Raw genomic sequence first — 18,988 nt, 5'->3', positions numbered from 1 at the left:
AACGAACGAAACAAAGTCGCATCCCGATAGTGAAGGTTCGTTGGAATGCCAAGCGGGGACCTGAATTCACTTGGGAGTGCGAAGATTCAATGAAACAGAAGTACCTCCATCTTTTTCCAAATCCATGATTTGTATCCTTATTCTTGAATTTCGGGACGAAATTCCCTCTAAGGCGGGAATGATGTGATAACTCGAAACTTTTACTATGCAAGGTTGGTCAATTTTATCCATGTTAAATTCGATTTCGTCACTTTTTAACGCCATTTAATGGCTCGTTTAAGTGTTCTAAGCCTAAGTACAGTCGGATATGAGATAGGGAATGAGTCAACATATCGTCCAGAGTCAAAACCGGGCCATAGACCCTCCTGAGAGGTATGTACGGCCATACACTCATGCCCCAGTCGCACACTCACCTCTATATATAGAGGGTGACCCCTCACTCATTCCTTTCCTTTGGCTGCACTCCATACTCTCTCTTTACTTTCTCTCTCTAAAATCCTCATCCAAGAACACTCCAAAGGCCTCAAAAACATGAAGAACTCCATCATTTAGCTTGTTATACAGGTAAAACACCTAAATCTAAGCCTGAAACTCTTCATGTTCTTCGTGTTCTTCGTCACTTGAAGGTGTACGGCTGCACACACCCTCTGTATGGTCGCACACACCCTCTGTACGGCTGCACACTCCTGTGTGCAGCCGCACACACGTCCTGACCACACAATCTGGCCGCACACCCATCTTTATGGCCTTACACCCACTTTAATGCTCATATTTTGCCTTAAACTTGCAAAAACCACTAAGTGTGGGACCCAGAACACTTAGTACAAGCATTTCCAAGACCTTAGGGTGGTTTCCCGTCATGTTTAGTCATGAAATACCCTAATCTAACACATATATGTGTTACCATATGTTAATAGGATCCACTTGCGTATGAAACATCGGTTGACACTCAGCATCCATATCGATCGTACACTCGAATTCTACGCAAAACAATGAGTTCATACCCCTACGCTTTTTCCGAGTTTTTCACGTTTTCAGGGGGGAATACAAGCCACACATAAAGGTTTTCACAACTTAAAAACCGATGCAATTACAATGGTTTTCTATCAAACATTTAGATACTTTATCCCTTTTGTAATATGCAGAGCATAAGGGACATTTTCTAATCATAATTGCATAGTTTTCAAAACAGTACATGAACATAACAAACCATTCAAACTATAATACGTATAGTTTGGGATTTCATTATCAGTCATACAGATTCAACTTCAGGCAAAGTCAAACATATAAACTATGTCAGATTTAGTTTATTCATTACTATGAATACAAAACTACAGTATCTTACTAAATAGTTATTTTGTGTATAATTATTTATACTCTACAACCTTACAAACGATTTCAAACTCGAGAACAACCGATCAATACGTAAACTAGTTAATAAAGGATTGTGAGACTTATCTTCGTTATGCCCCTCGGGGTACCAATAAATCCTCTCCTGTAGTATAACCAGAGTCTCCTGGAGGGAGAGCGTGAAATTTGTGAATAGATCTATTCGGCACCGACAATCCCAAACCTGAACTGTTAGCTATAGTTAGGCGGGCACGCCTGGGGTGACAAATTTTGTAATCGTACGACGTTTGAAGAAACGTCAAGGAGGTCACCGGTCATATTAGTATGGGTATATGACTCACAATAAGTATAAACTAACCTTTGCTTACGGGATTTCTTTCTTCTATAGTTTTATTTAATAAAGCTACATATCTACTTACTGGAGGGTATTCCAGGGGCACAAACTTTGGTTTTATTTTAATTAATAAAACAACATATCTACTTACTGGAGGGTATTCCAGGGACACAACCTTTCGTTTTATTTTAAATAATAAAACTACTATACGTACTGGTGGTAGCCAGGGTTTTCAAATAGAACTTACACTACATACTGGTGGTAACTAGGGTTTTCTAATAGATCATACACTACATACTGGTGGTAACCAGGGTTTCAAACGGAACATACTTTCCATACAGAAATCAACAAACATGTCAGACAATATTGGATTTTTTTGGAAAGGATGTATACTTATTTCAAAACTTCATAACAATGGTTTTCGATACAAACGATATTTTGCTTACAATGGAAAGAAACCATTTATACAAACTCAGTTACTAGTTTTCTATACAAAAACATGCTTATGAACTCACCAGCTTTTTGCTGATACGTTTTCAAAACTGCTTGTATTCTCAGGGCAACGAAAGACAGTTACCTTGCCAGCTTTTGGAGAAGACGGAGCATTTTTGGAGTCTCGTTTTTATCTTTTGTTTAAACTAATGTATATAAACTATGTTTCCAAACAGATGTAAATATTCATATTGTAATGTAATGGTTGTATTTACTTTGATTGCTATGATAAGATTGTTGTGATACTACGCATGACGTTACCCGCCCCCGGATGTTTCCGTCGTTGTTTTTCTGACGGTTCGGGGGTGTGACAAAAATATATTCCCTTGCTCATATCGTTTGACTTCTACTAGCCCACAAAGGCCCAAGGTCTAACACATGGCCCAAACCAAGACCCAATAACTCGAAGCCCAAACTGCCATAGTACGCGGGGCGTACACTCACGTACGCTAAGCGTACTAGGCAAATGGTGCGTACGTTGGGCGTACTGCCCCTGCTAAGACACTTTCCCATTAAGTGCTTGATACACCACTCCAGAGGCTACCAACTCAGATCTAGGTCCTTTTCCATGTCTTAATCCATAAATTCACTAACTTGGTGACTTGCAACCCACCAAACAAGGGCAAACTCAAAAGGTGACAACATACTTCCATAAAAAGGGATAAATATCATGCATGAACTCATTAGTACCATCAAGATTGAACCTTTACTACTTATGCGAAAACTTTTAGCTCTGAGGGGGGCAACCCCAAGATCAAAATCGAAGTTGCACCAAAAAGGTGTTTTGATACAGACCATAAAGCATAAACGATAACATTACAAGTCATTCAACAAATATATACATATACAGACTTGTAAACAAAACAACTTGATGATTATCCATCTTATGCCCTCGCGCCACTTCCTGTAATACAAAGAAACTGAGTGGGTCAGGCTTGGGAGCCTGGTGAGCATATAGGGTTTTCAACCCACAATAAATAACAAAATAAATATTCATCCACCAACAATAACCCAATTACCCATTCCCGTTATTCTCACTTTATGTCCCTAAAATAACTAACACAAGGGACCTAGTCTAAGAATATTACATCGGGGCGACAACACATGCTTTCGGGGGTTTCACGGCAATATATGTCAAATAAGGAAACCATGGGGGGGGGGGGGGGGGGGATGGAGTACAGCGAATGAACACCCAAGTTCATTAACACCTACAGGTGGCGAGCCTGCTAGTGTTCCACAAGACTGTCTAGAAAAGTCTGTGGTCGTCATCTAAACTCCGCTAGATGACTGAATCAAAACAACATCGAGGCCTATCATCTGTTTATCACACATAAACTATCTACCCATGTTCTACCCAACATATTAGTAGATAAAAATATTTATTTTTTATACATAGTTTAAAACCTATATAGCATGCTTTAATCAATACATATTCCACATAACAGATGAGGCACACACACATAACACGTATTTCATAGAGAATAAATCAGATCTATGAGATAGAAGAGAGTGAATATACATTCACACATATAACAACAAAATATATACACATAGCACGTATTTTATATAAAATACTTCATAATAATGTGTTGGAAGAAAGTAACTACACACTCACTTGATCAGAAGATGATCGGACAGCACTACGTCTTGCAGAAGTAGTATACTACAATAGATCTGGAAGATCTTCAAAAAAAATCGGACTCCTCGCGGACAGAGCTTCGGCTCGGGAATAACGCTCTTCGGGATCCTCGGGGCTTCAGATCTTGTTTTGGGGCTCGGGAATGATACCGGGGCTTCGGGATATGATTGGCATGCAAATCGAGGCTAGAGAGAAGAAAGAGTTTGAACAAGAGAAAATGGCTGATCTCGGTTTCTATTTATAAGCTGGGGGTCTGGGATTACGTTAGGCATAATTTCAATTTACGTTGGGCGTACTCATTATGCTTGGCGTAACTTGGTTACGCTGGGCGTACTTTGACGTCACTACATGCGTCAATTGGTGGCACTCGAGTATTGGTCAGGCAACTTGCACCCTTCTGAGTACGCTGGGCGTACTCAAATTACGCTCGGCGTAATTTGACTCGTCAAACTTCTAAATTGCGTAACTTTCTCATACGAGCTCCGTTTTCGAAGTTCTTTATATCCACGCGTAGGTGAGACTACGCTCTACAACTTTCGTTTAGACTCCGTCGGCTAATTTTGACTTTATTTTTATTATTTAATTTTATTAGGCCCGGACAGGAAAACTTCGTTATAAATTCATAACTTCTTTGTCCGACGTTCGTTCTCGCCTAACTTTTCATCGTTTCGCTACTAACAACGAGATTATCGATTCCCGTTTAGATTGTTTCGGCTATAAACCGCTCGATCTCAAATCGAGGATTCGAGTTGCATACTGCCAAGTCGAAACTTCAAAAAATCATAATTTCCTCATATGAAGTCAGATTTGGGCGTTCTTTTTATGCATGCTCTCGATTTAACGAACTCTATGACTTTCATTTAGATAACTAAGGCTAAATATTGCTCTAACGTGAATTTCACTTTTTACGTCATTCAGCGTTGCCGGTTCTGTCGCGAAATTTCGACAGGTCATAACGTCTTCGTTATAACTCGGATTTCGGCATTCTTTATATCTTCGGAATCCTTGTTTCGACCACTACATCTTTATGCAAAGATATCGAGCTTATCTCATACTTTAATTTTGACGCTTATTTTATTCTTAATTCATCAAATTATAATAATTAAGAAAATAAACACATGATTCACATAATACTCAAATATTTCATCATTAATACTTTAAAAGAGTTACATGGGTTAACCTAGACTATTACATAAAGGATAATGCCTAGCCCGGAAACACGGACGTTACAATTCTCTCCCCCTTAAGATGATTTTGTCCCCGGAATCACACATCAACAAACAAATGCAGATAGCGACTCAACATGTCACTCTCCGTTTCCCAAGTGAGATTTGACCCATTCGAATGTTTCCAACGGACAAGCACTAATTCAACCATCATGCGTCGAAACTTCTTAGTCTTTCGGTCAACAATTGGCTCCGGTTCTTCAATTAACCTCTTGTTTTCATCAATTCTCAATTCAGAAATTGGAATTATATCGGGAACTTCTCCCATGAACTTCCTCAAATAACACACATGAAAAGTGTTGTGAATACCACTCAGTTCTTCTGGTAGTTCTAGCTTGTAAGCTTGGTTCCCAATCCTCTGAAGAACTTTAAACGGTACAATAAACCTTGGACTCAACTTTCCCCTCTTACCAAATCTTATAAATCCCTTCCACGGCGAGACTTTAAGCAAAACCGAATCTCCAACTTTGAAGGTCATCGGCCTTCGCTTCTTGTCAGCATAGCTCTTTTGACGATCCTGAGCTGCTAACATTCTTTCTCTAATTATTTTCAACTTTTCAGTGGTTTGATGGACCATCTCAGGTCCCATAAACTACTTTTCTCCAGCCTCAAGCCAACAAGACGGCATACGACACTTTTGTCCGTACAAAGCTTGATAAGTTGCCATCTTTATGCTCGAGTGAAAACTATTATTGTAGGAAAATTCTACTAAAGGTAAGTGTTCATCCCAGTTACCTAGGAATTCTAGGGTACATGCTCTTAGCATATCTTCAAGTGTTTATATTGTTCTTTCACTCTGACCATCAGTCTGTGGATGGTAAGCTATACTTAAACACAACTTGGTACCCATTTCCTCTTGTAGACTTTTCCAAAACCTTGAGGTGAAACGGCTGTCACGATCTGACACAATCGTTAACGGGACACCGTGAAGCCTCATAATTTCCTTCACGTAAAAATTTGAAAGCTTTTACATAGACCATTTCTCATTGGCTACTATGAAATGCGCACTCTTAGTGAATCGATCAACGACCACCCAAATCATGTCGTGACCACTTTTCGTTCTGGGCAGTTTAGTGACAAAATCCATCGCAATGTCTTCCCATTTACCCATAGGCACGGGTACAGGTTCTAAACTCCCATATGGTTTCTGATGTTGTGTCTTGACTCTCACACAAGTCACACACTCGGCCACATACTTTGCAACATCAAGCTTCATCGTCGGCCACCAGTAGTAGGGTTTCAGGTCCCTATACACTTTAGTGCTACCGGGATAAATTGAGTACATGGTCTTGTGAGCTTCTTCCATCAGAAGATCTCTTATTCCTCCTAACTTAGGTACCCAAATACGATCTTGGAATACCTTCAGTCCATGACCGTTTGTACCAAACACCAACGTTTTGCCCAAACTTTCCTCCTTTCGGTCATTCTTCTTAGAAGCTTCCTCTTGAGCTTTCTTTATACTTTCCACAATTGTTGAGACAACTTCTATTCTCAACGCTCTTGGCCTTTTTCCTTCAAGATTGACTTTCCGACTGAGAGCATCAGCAACAACATTAGCTCTACCGGGGTGGTAAAGTATCTCACAGTCGTAGTCGTTAAGTAATTCTAGCCAGCATCGTTGCCTCATATTCAATTCTTTCTAACTAAAGAGATATTGGAGACTCTTATGATCAGTGAAAAGTTTGCACTTTGTGCCATAGAGGTAATGCCTCCATATTTTTAGAGCGAAAACTACCGCTGCCAACTCCAAATCATGAGTCCGGTAATTCTTTTCATGCTCCTTCAGTTATCGAGACGCATATGCTATCACCTTTTCTCTTTGGGTCAAAACACAACCCAATCCAACTCCAGACGCATCGCTATAAACAACAAAGTCTTCAACTCCATCGGGTGGAGATAAAATCGGTGCCTCGCATAGCTTCTTCTTTAGCTTCTCGAATGCTTCTTTATGCTTATCACTTCAAGCATAAGTAGCTCCTTTGTGGTTCAAAGCTGTTAATGGACTAGCGATCAAAGAAAAGCCTTGGATAAACCTTCGGTAATATCCGGCTAATCCTAAAAAGCTTCGGATCTCCGTGGGACTTTTTGGTTGTTCCCACTTAATTACAGCCTCAATCTTTACTGGATCGACCATTATCCCTTCCTGGTTGACTACGTGACCCAAGAATTGGACTTCACAAATCCAAAAATCACATTTGGAGAACTTTGCATACAGCTTCTCCTTCAAGACTTCTAACACTTCTCACAAGTGTCTGCCATGCTCCTCTTGGCTTTTCGAGTAAATCAGAGTGTCGTCTATGAATAATATCACAGATTTATCAAGGAACGGATTACAAACCCTATTCATTAAATCCATGAATGATGTTGGAGCATTGGTTAGTCCAAACGACATAACTAAAAACTCGTAGTGTCCATATCTAGTTCTGAATGCAGTCTTCTCGATATCTCGCTCTCTTACTTTTAGCTGATGATATCCTGACCTCAGGTCGATCTTTGAGAAATAACTTGAACCTTGCAATTGATCAAACAGGTCATCAATCCTTGGCAACGGGTATCTATTCTTTATTGTTGCCTTGTTCAGTTCTCTGTAATCGATGCACATTCTCATACTTCGATCTTTCTTCTTCACGAATAACACCGGAGCTCCCCAGGGTGATGAACTAGGTCTAATGAAACATTTGTCCAATAACTCCTGAAGTTGCATCATCAGCTCCTTCATCTCCATCGGTGCTAATCGATAAGGTGCTTTTGCTATCGGCGTGGTTTCTGGTAGCAAGTCTATTCTGAACTCCACTTGTCTATCAGGTGGTAATCCAGGAAGATCTTCGGGAAATACTTCCGGATAATCACACACCACGGGAATATTCTGCATCACCTTCTTTTCCTTCTTAGCATCGATCACGAATGTTAAATATGATGTACACCCCTTGGTCAAACACTTTCTGGCTTTCATTAGGGAAATGATTCCAGAATTCACTCTGCGTTTGTCCCCATATACCATAAATCACTCTTTCCCTAGCGGGTTTACTTTTACTATCTTCTTTCTGCATAATATCTCGGCATCATTGGCGCTAAGCCAATCCATTCCTAGAACGATGTCGAAACCATTCAGTTCGATAGGCAATAATTCCTCGTGAAACTTATTCTCATTAAGGTCGATTAAGATGTTTTTCATACGATGGCCAACAGGTACAAACTTGCCACTAGCAACTTCGACTAATAAAGCATTATCTAATCTATCAACAGGTAAAGCTAGTTTTCTGCCAAACTCATGCGAAATAAAGGAGTAGTTGGCTCTAGAATCAAACAAAATTTGAGCAGGTAGTTCGTTAACAAGAAAGGTACCTGAAGCGACATCAGCTTCATCTTTCGCAGCCTCAAGTGTCATCTGGAAGGCTCTCACCTTCGGCTTTGGTGGAATGTTGGGCTTTGCTGCCTCCTTCTTCTTCGGACAATCTTTCAAAATATGCCCCTCTTCATTACAACCAAAACACATCCTTTTGTTGTTTGGACACTCATTGGCAAAATGTCCAATTTTTCCACACTTGTAGCAGGTTACATCCTCACTACATTTCCCAAAATGCTTTTTCTTGCACTTCTCACACCATTTTGCTTCGCCTCCCTTTCCTCCAAACTTCTTCGAATTTGAATTCGAAATTTACTTTTCTTATTGGAACTTGAAGTTCCTTCAATTTTTCTCTTTTCGCCAACTTCAACCTTGTCGGCGGTCCTTACCTTGATCATGTCCTCAACAGAATTGGCAGCCCAAATAGTTGCCTCTAGAGTAAGTGCCTGACGCACTAGCACTGCATACTCCCATGGAAGTCCTTTTGCGTATCGGTCAACCTTTGTCAGCTCATCTGGCACGATGCACAAAGCAAACTCCATCTTATCGGTGAAACTGTTTGTGTATTCATCAACTGACATGCTGCCTTTCGTCAATGTCAGGAACTTGTTCTCTAACTCCAACAGATTTTGGGCCGAACAGAACTTGCGCTTGAACTGCACCAAGAATTCTGCCCACGTCAGTTGCAGTGGCTCATTAGGGCTTAAAGTCTTCCCTAGAGTGTTCCACCAAAGAACGGCTCCACCTCGGAACTGACGCACTGCATAGATAGTCTGCAACTTGCCTCTGCAGCCACAAGTCATGAAGGCCATTTCTGAGATCCAATCCATAACTCCAATCGGATCCTCCTTTCCATTGAAGGTCGATGGTTTTCAAGTTAGAAAGTCCTTGTACTTGCATCCCATTCCATCATTCCTTCCATCATGGTTGTTTTGCCTAACTATCGGTGGGTTGGCTTGACCAACAGACCAACTGAAGTTTCCACCTTCTGAGTGCCCTTCATTCAATTCGGGCTCTTCTGTAAGTCCCTAAATTGCCTGTGTATCAATCAGATCCATTTGATGGTGCAGAATCCCAATCAAACGGATGATGTCAAATAAAATAGAAGAGAATGAGAAGAAGAAAAATATGAATCTTGTATGTATTGATATGAATTAAAGCTCCAGATACAAACGATTCATACACATACGCTCCTTATTCTCTCTGGCCGTAAACTCTTTCTAGTTCATCAATCTCTACTCCTCACCCTAACACCTCTATTTATACAAGAATATGGGCCGGACACACATGGGCTGTAAATGAGTTTACGGCCGTAAGGTGTTTACGGCCGTAAACTCAGCCGTAAACTAGGCCATAAATTCATAAAATATTACACAAAAATATAATTGCCCAGAAAAGTAAAGTATAAACCATATTTTGACCCAACAATCTCCCCCTTGGTTTATAGCTTTCTTTTCTTAATGACCCAACAAGCTCCCCCTAAAATGTAGCTGGCTTTCTTGATAATCTTCAATGAGATCTTGGCTTCAGCATTTATCTTCAATTTCTTCACAGCATCAGGATGAACATATGAATCTTCAATGAATGACTTCATCTTGAGCACTTGAGGTTTTCTTCAGAATTTAGCATTGAACGCACGTTAGGTGAGGAGGTTTTACGTACTGATTCTTGAAAGATAGTGCTTTCAGCTTGAGAATCTTCAGAGAGAACATCAGAGAGAACAAATCTTCTGGATCACTTCAGCAGGTACAAAGATAGCAGCAGACTGATTGAGGAGGCTTCAATGCAATTCGTCATATAATCTTCAAGTACTGCTTCACCTTGCTTCTGGGGTTGAAAGATAGAATGTTGAAAGAATGATCTTCATTTCTAGCTCCTTCGAATGAGAATTCTTCGATGCTCACGGACGAAGCCTTTGGCTCAGAAATCTTCAACACAAACTCCATGAGTCTTATCTATACCTGAAATCACTATTCAAGACAAAAACAAAACTAAAAGAAAACTTAGCACACAAATTAAAATAGAAACAAAAATATTTTTGGATTTTTTTGATTTTTCTGAACAAGAAATAAAACAGAAATAACATTATTTTTGGATTTTTAATTTTTTGAATTTTCTTTGATTTTTGAATTTTTTTTATTATTATTTTTAATTTTTAATTCTCCCTAATATTTAAATTAGAAGAAACTATGACAAATTTAACAAAAATAAAAATGATATCTAACTTTAAGAGTGATTTGGGATCAAAGTTTTTAGACAGCCTTTATCCACTTGTCGGTACCTTTCATATTCACATCTTTGTCTGGTCGATCGTCGGTATTGTGGTCCACTTAAACACGAAAAATTTGTGACAGATTTAGGACATACTATTTGTTACAAGTCAAGGTGAACTTAAGTTCCTTAAAATTATATTTGATCCTAATTTCTTAAATACTATATCTTAAGGACCATTCATCTGACGACGACCAGGGATATTGTTGTCCACCTAAATTGAGCAGCGAGATCTACAAACAATCTGTATGAGTTCAATTTTAAGTGTACTGGAACGTGTTTCCCGCTTCCTGATATGCCCCAGGTATCAAGAACTTCCAGAGTACTCCTTACACCGGGTGAGCAGACAACCATTCAGAGAGAGAAGAGATTCAGAATTCTATTGCTAACTACTTCAGAGGGGTTGAGAAGAAGAAGGTTGCATATGTTGTGTACCAGGTCGGATTAGAAGTCACGCAAAGGAGACAGCATATGGCTAACAGATGAGAAGTATTTCACACATATATTTCACACACATATATATATATCCTGCAGAGAAATAGAGTTGCATATGTTGTGTACCAGGTCGGATTATAAGTCGCGCAAAGGAGACAACATATGACTAACAGACGGAAAGAAAGAAAATGATATTCTACAGACCTAATTTATCGGAATTTACCAGTCGCCTCATCCAACCGGAATTAAGGACAGAATCCGCACATCGAGGAAAAGTTAAGCCACGGTTCCAAGTACGGGTTCAATTAATGTGACGAGTAGATTCCCATATATATCTCCCTGCTCAACCTATCCGAGCGTCGTATTGTCAGGCTGAACGTATCTAACTAGGTCAAGATTTGTCAAGTCTATAAATTTCCTAAGTTCAACTCTCCCTAGTCAAGTTCATTTAAAAATTTTTGTGCCTACCGATGCATCAAGTCATAGCATAGACCCTTCAACTTCGGGTACGTTACGCAGACTCAGGTTGCCTGTTATCACTTGATAATATCACTTCCCAAAGCATCTCCCTCAAGCACATTTCATAACCAACATTTTTGTTTTTTGTTTTTTTTTATTTTCTAATGTTTTTGGATTTTTTAAATTTTCTAATTTTTGTTTCGTTTTTATTTCTCCCCCTAAATTTGTGCATAAGAGAGAAACGAAAGTTAATGTGCAAATTTAAACTATCCTAAAACAAAAATTTGTCTTTAAAGCAAATCAACTTAAGAAAAACTCAGGAGTATAGAGAAGAAAACGCAAACCGTAATTCACCGATTGAATCTGCATTCAGAAGGTCTGAGAACAGCAAGCATAATCTCAGAACAGATCCGAAAATTCTTCATGTCATTAAGCACTAACCCCATGTGATCCCTTCCTTTCTTCCTTTCCCGCAAGGACACATTCTCCCAAACAATGTTCTGAGTGTTGTTGAGAGATGTCTCCTATCATGTGCCAGGAGCAGCCACTACCAACAAACCGAAGTCTGATGATATGCCTCCATAGTTGCTCCGACACAGAGCGGGATCAGTTGGTCTTTGGAACCCAGTCCATTTTGAAACTGGGTCAACCTTTTTCATCAACGCACGATACTCTCTCCCATGACATATCCTGCTTATCACAAATAGAAGATGTAGAAACATTAGAGTCGTTAGTTGATTTGGGAGATTGAGCCTTCGGAACCCATTTGTAGTTGGGTTTAACCCATTTCTTTTTCGATCTGATGGGTGGCTCGGCACTTGATTTGGAACTTGAAGCCGTCTGCCTAAATGACTTTGACCTAACCGGTCTTGGCTTCACAGGAGCATGTCTTGAACTAGACTTCTGGGCCAACATTTCCTTCTTTCCCTTGGCATTCGGATTCTTGGCCTTTGGAGTTTGATTCTTGGCCTTCTGCGCGTTCCAATCATCATGGTCTGAACGTGACTTTGAGGGGTTTCTTTTGAAAAATCTCCCTCTTGGCGCGTCTTGCCATCCTTGTGCGCAGTAGGGAACGTATGCGCGATTTGGACAATTTCGGGCAATGTGACCAGGTGTTCCACAGTGAAAACAAGTCTTTTTCTTCACTGTGAAGTTATCTCTTCCTGCCTCTGGTGGCGTATCCTTGCCTCGTTTCTTGTTGTTCCCACATGCACATTTGCCACAAGAACTCTGTTGCGTTGGAATTGGTGGCCTGTATTTCTCAACGGCAGGTTTGTTAGAAGCAGCCGAGTTTGAAGCAACAAATTTAGAGTTCAAGGAGTTATTGGTTTGTTCAGAAGAACTCTCCTTGTTCTCATCCTCTGCTACTTTACCTGCACATGTAACAGAAACATCAATATTTTCAACATTAATAACTCCTCCTGACACAAATCCAGCTGGTTTTCCGTATTTAAGATGTGCATCCCTGTCAATTTCTTCTTGTTTCATAGGGATGGATGTGTAGTTATGAATGTAAGGAGGAGGTACACTATCATACCCTAGACCCTTGTTTTGATTCCTTTTAAACTGCATGCTTTGGTCTATCATATTTGCAACCACCTCACTTGAGAAATCATATTTTCTAACATCTAGTTTGGCGGTTTCAAACTTTCCTTTCAAAGATTCAACTTCAGCCACTAGCTCAACATTTTGTTTGACTACATAATCATAGTTTTCACATTTGTTACTATAGTCTTCCTGAAGTTTCCTAAAGTCCTTGGTTTTTGCTTCTAACTCAGCCTTTAGGGGTTTCTGTCCTTTCCTGAGTTGATATCCTTCATATCTCAAGTCCTCAACTTCTCTCTTAAATAAATCAATTTGATCCCGAAGAAATTTAATCGTATCTTCACATGATTGAGAAGATGAAACTTCACATGAATGAGAACATGACACTTCATTGACCGGAAGGTTTACAGAACTCTTTAAAGCGTTAAGCTCTTCAATTACTTCAGCAATACTAAGACGATTGAGATCTTTTGTCTTCTTGATGACAGCTACGTTCATATCCCACGATTTCGGAAGTGAATTTAGCAGCTTTTTGTTTATCTCTGATTTGGACAAGAAGATCCCGGCTATATTCATCTCAGTAGTGACTATAGTAAATCTCTGCAATTGAGTTTCGAGGGTTTCTCCAGGGATATAATCAAAAATGTTGAAATTGTCTTAAGATATCCTGACGACTCTCTTTCATGTTTTCAACTCCCTCGTATACCTTAAAATCAATTAAAAAGCACAACTAGAAGCTAAGATAAAAATTAAACGTCAAATTTAAAATGCTTTTTTTTTAAAGTCAACCTTAAAAGTCAAATTTAAAAAAAACAAACTCAAAAGTCAAACTTAAAAGTCAAACCGAAAAGCTAAATTTGAAATTTTAAAAGTTAAACGAAAAAGTCAAAGTTTAAAATCAAAGGTCAAACTTTAAAAGTCAAATTCAAAATTTTAAGTAAAAAGTTAAAATAGAAGAGAATGAGAAGAAGAAAAATATGAATCTTGTATGTATTGATATGAATTAAAGCTCCAGATACAAAAGATTCACACACATACGCTCCTTATTCTCTCTGGCCGTAAACTCTTTCTAGTTCATCAATCTCTACTCCTCACCCTAACACCTCTATTTATACAAGAATATGGGTCGGACACACATGGGCCGTAAATGAGTTTACGGCCGTAAGCTGTTTACGGCCGTAAACTCAGCCGTAAACTAGGCCATAAATTCATAAAATATTACACAAAAATATAATTGCCCAGAAAAGTAAAGTATAAACCATATTTTGACCCAACATCTTCCACTTGAATTGACAGTTCTTCACGATTCTGTTGAAGCAACTGCCTAGTCTCCTCCATTTGACGATCCAACATCGTTTGAATCATCAATTGTACACCAGCCATTGTTATCGGCTCAGGTGCTGCTACTACGACAGGTATTTGCTAAATCACTGGTGGTTGATTCCTGTTTTCATCAGCATTTCCAACTCCACTTCTTGTTCTCACCATTTTTGATCTACACACCGAATAAGGTGAAATTAGATCCTCATTCACGATAGATATTCAAATCATCCTTATCACTCCGAAGCGTTTACATGCTAGTTCTAATATCGTAGACGTACGCTTAGAATCCTACACACATAAGGTTTCCAGATCCAGTCAGCAACAGACCATAGATCCGAACAAATAATATCATATATGGCAAACATATAACATTTAGCACATAAAAGCATTTTAGGCAATTTTCCTAAAATAAACTAGTGCTCGTGTCTAAAATATAACAAACACACATCTCAAAATTTCACTTAGCATTTTAAGTTTAAGTCTAGAAATCCTACAAATTCCTAGTTCGCTTAAACTAATGCTCTGATACCAACTGTGACATCCCCAAAATCTCGGCTAGAAAAGACCGGTTTCATTTATGCTTTTTAAACATTTTCAGAGTAAATCCTTTTGATTTTAAAAGAGATGCGAAATTTGTTCCCAAAAACAAAACATGATAAAATAGATTTTTATCAAAACATTTCATGAAGAAATATAATTTCATTCCATAATCAAAAACCTGGGATGTCATGTTCCAATACAGACCATAAAGCATAAACGATAATATTACAAGTCATTCAACAAATATATACATATATAGACCTGTAAACAAAACAACTTGATGATTATCCATCTTATGCCCTCGCGTCACTTCCTGTAATACAAAGAAACTGAGTGGGTCAGGATTGGGAGCCTGGTGAGCATATAGGGTTTTCAACCCACAATAAATAATTAAATTAATATTCATCCACCAACAATAACCCAATTACCCATTCCCATTATTCTCACTTTATGTCCCTAAAATAACTAACACAAGGGACCTAGTCTAAGAACATGCTTTCGGGGGTTTCCCGACAATATATGTCAAATAAGGCAACCAGGGGGGATGGAGTACAGCGAATGAACACCCAAGTTCATTAACACCTACAGGTGGCGAGCCTGCTAGTGTTCCACAAGACTGTCTAGAAAAGTCCGTGGTGGTCATCTAAACTCCGCTAGATGACTGAATCAAAACAACATCGAGGCCTATCATCTGTTTATCACACATAAACTATCTACCCATGTTCTACCCAACATATTAGTAGATAAAAATATTTATTTTTTATACATAGTTTAAAACCTATATAGCATGCTTTAATCAATACATATTCCACATAACAGATGAGGCACACACACATAACACGTATTTCATAGAGAATAAATCAGATCTATGAGATAGAAGAGAGTGAATATACATTCACACATATAACAACAAAATATATACACATAGCACGTATTTTATATAAAATACTTCATAATAATGTGTTGGAAGAAAGTAACTACACACTCACTTGATCAGAAGATGATCGGACAGCACTACGTCTTGCAGAAGTAGTATACTACAATAGATCTGGAAGATCTTCAAAAAAAATCGGACTCCTCGCAGACAGAGCTTCGGCTCGGGAATAACGCTCTTCGGGATCCTCGGGGCTTCAGATCTTGTTTTGGGGCTCGGGAATGATACCGGGGCTTCGGGATATGATTGGCATGCAAATCGAGGCTAGAGAGAAGAAAGAGTTTGAACAAGAGAAAATGGCTGATCTCGGTTTCTATTTATAAGCTGGGGGTCTGGGATTACACTGGGCGTAATTTCAATTTACGTTGGGTGTAACTTGGTTACGTTGGGCGTACTTTGACGTCACTGCATGCGTCAATTGGTGGCACTCAAGTATTGGTCAGGCAACTTGCACCCTTCTGAGTACATTGGGCGTACTCAAATTACGCTCGGCGTAATTTGACTCGTCAAACTTCTAAATTGCGTAACTTTCTCATACGAGCTCCGTTTTCGAAGTTCTTTATATCGACGCGTAGGTGAGACTACACTCTACAACTTTCGTTTAGACTCCGTCGTCTAATTTTGACTTTATTTTTATTATTTAATTTTAGTAGGCCCGCACAGGAAAACTTCGTTATAAATTCATAACTTCTTCGTCCGACATCCGTTCTCGCCTAACTTTTCATCGTTTCGCTACTAACAACAAGATCTTTGATTCCCGTTTAGATTGTTTTGGCTATAAACCGATCGATCTCAAATCGAGGATTCAGGTTGCATACTGCCAAGTCGAAACTTCAGAAAATCATAACTTCCTCATACGAAGTCGATTTGGGCATTCTTTTTATGCACGCTCTCGATTTAACGAACTCTATGACTTTCATTTAGATAACTAAGGCTAAATATTGATCTAACATAAATTTCACTTTTTACGTCATTCAGCGTTGCCGGTTCTGTCGCGAAATTTCGACAGGTCATAACTTCTTCGTTATAACTCGGATTTCGGCATTCTTTATATCTTCGGAATCCTTGTTTCGACAACTACATCTTTATGAAAATATATCGGGCTTATCTCATACTTTAATTTTGACGCTTATTTTATTCTTAATTCATTAAATTATAATAAGAGTAAATTACGCGAATGGTCCGTATGGTTTAGGGTAATTTGCACGTTTGGTCTCTAACTAATTTTTTTAATTTGGAAAGTCCCTATTGTTTGTTTTTGTTACGCGCTTGGTCCCTGTATTACCTAAAAAGACTATTTTTCCCTTGATTTTTTTATTTATTTAAATAAAAACACCCCCCAACTCCACCCCTCTCATCTTATCTTACCCACCTCAGTATTTTTCCCTATTTAAATAATAGTTTTTTTGGGTAAAAGTGGGACCAAGCGTGTAACAAAAACAAACAGTAGAGACCAAGTGCGTAACAAAAACAAACAATAGGGACCTTCCGAGTTAAAAAAATAAGTTAGGGACCAAACGCGTAAATTACCTCAAACCATAGGGACCATTCGTGTAATTTACTCTTATAATAATTAAGAAAATAAACACATGATTCACATAATTCACATAATACTCAAATATTTCATCATTAATACTTTAAAAGCGTTACATGGGTTAACCTAGACTATTACATCAAGGATAATGCCTAGCCTGGAAACGCGGGCGTTACACTTTTAGCTTGGAGGGTGGCAACCCCAAGCTCAAAAACGAAGTTGCACCAAAAAGGTCCATTTTTGGGACCAAAATAACCCCAAAACCACACTATCCAAGATCTAAGCATTCTTAAGCAAAGTTATGAACTTTATACCTCCAAAGAGTTCCAAATAATGAGGCTATTCCAGATCTATAAGCTCCAACTTCCAAAGTCCTTCTTTGACAACTTCTTCTTTCCTCTTTCAAGATTAAAACCACCAAGATAAGCTTCCCATGGTCAAGATTTCACAAAATGAAGGGTTGAGGTGTTCTAGGGTTTCTCTAAGGTTGGGGGCTGATAATGAGGCTAGGGTTTGAGCCATTATGTTCTTTATATAGTGGCTCATCCTAAAATTAGGGTTTAAAGACTTTAGGCGTACGCTGGGCGTACGTCCTCAACACTTGCGATCAGTTTGCCCAGCTACGTTGGGCGTACCCCAGCCTTACGTTGGGCGTACCCAGCTAAACACACGCGTGCCTTCATGCATGCAAGGGACTGCCTTGCCAACTTTTCCATTAAGGGACCATAAACGATAACAACTTCAAAATGCTATAACTCCTTCATCCTAAGTCCGTTTCCAATGAACTTTATATCCACGAAAAGGTGGCGAGAATCCCTACGCTTCTAGAGACACGCCCCAGCCCAAAACTTCTCGAATAAAACTCCAAACTATTGAAAGACCAAAACGCCCCTAGCCTTGGCCTCTGAAATCCATAAATGAATACTTTCAAAACAAGGTGTTACAACCTGTCTACTGCTTTCCTGAGAATACAAGTGATTTTGAAAAGTGTCAACAATTAAGTTGGTGAGTTCATAAGCATATTGAATGAAAAGGTTTCGTATATTTCCATAAAATCCAAAATTTTCTTTAGTATGAACTGTAATTGTAAGTAATTACTTTGTATCTTTTCCTTGTAAAGTAATAATGTGTAATTCCAGAAAATTCAATATTTTCTTAAAGGTGGATTGTACTCTTAAACCCTAAGACCAAGATGTAAGTAGATATTCTACAGAAAAAAATAGTATATAGTTTCATTTCTTTTTATAAAACTAATGAAGTATAAGCTTCCCATAAGCCAATTAGTTTCGCTAATCCCTATGTGAGTTATTATAGCCATGCTAATATGAATGATATGCCTGAAATGACATTCTTCAGGTGTCGGAGTCGGTAAGACATTTGTCACCCTAGACTTCTTGGTCTAACTGTAGCGAACAGCTGAGGTGTGGGGTTGTCAATCCAGTATAGATCTATACACAACGGTCTCGCTCTCCCTCCAGGAGACTCTGGTTATAATGTAGGACTTAAGGTGTACACTAGGTAGGTATAGTGAAGGAAAGTCTCACAAGAGCATTAACAGAT

This window comes from Lactuca sativa, chromosome 2, assembly GCF_002870075.4.
Source record: "Lactuca sativa cultivar Salinas chromosome 2, Lsat_Salinas_v11, whole genome shotgun sequence".
Lineage (NCBI taxonomy): Eukaryota > Viridiplantae > Streptophyta > Magnoliopsida > Asterales > Asteraceae > Lactuca > Lactuca sativa.
The sequence above is the reverse complement of the archived record's forward strand: the minus strand, read 5'-3'. Positions refer to the sequence as shown.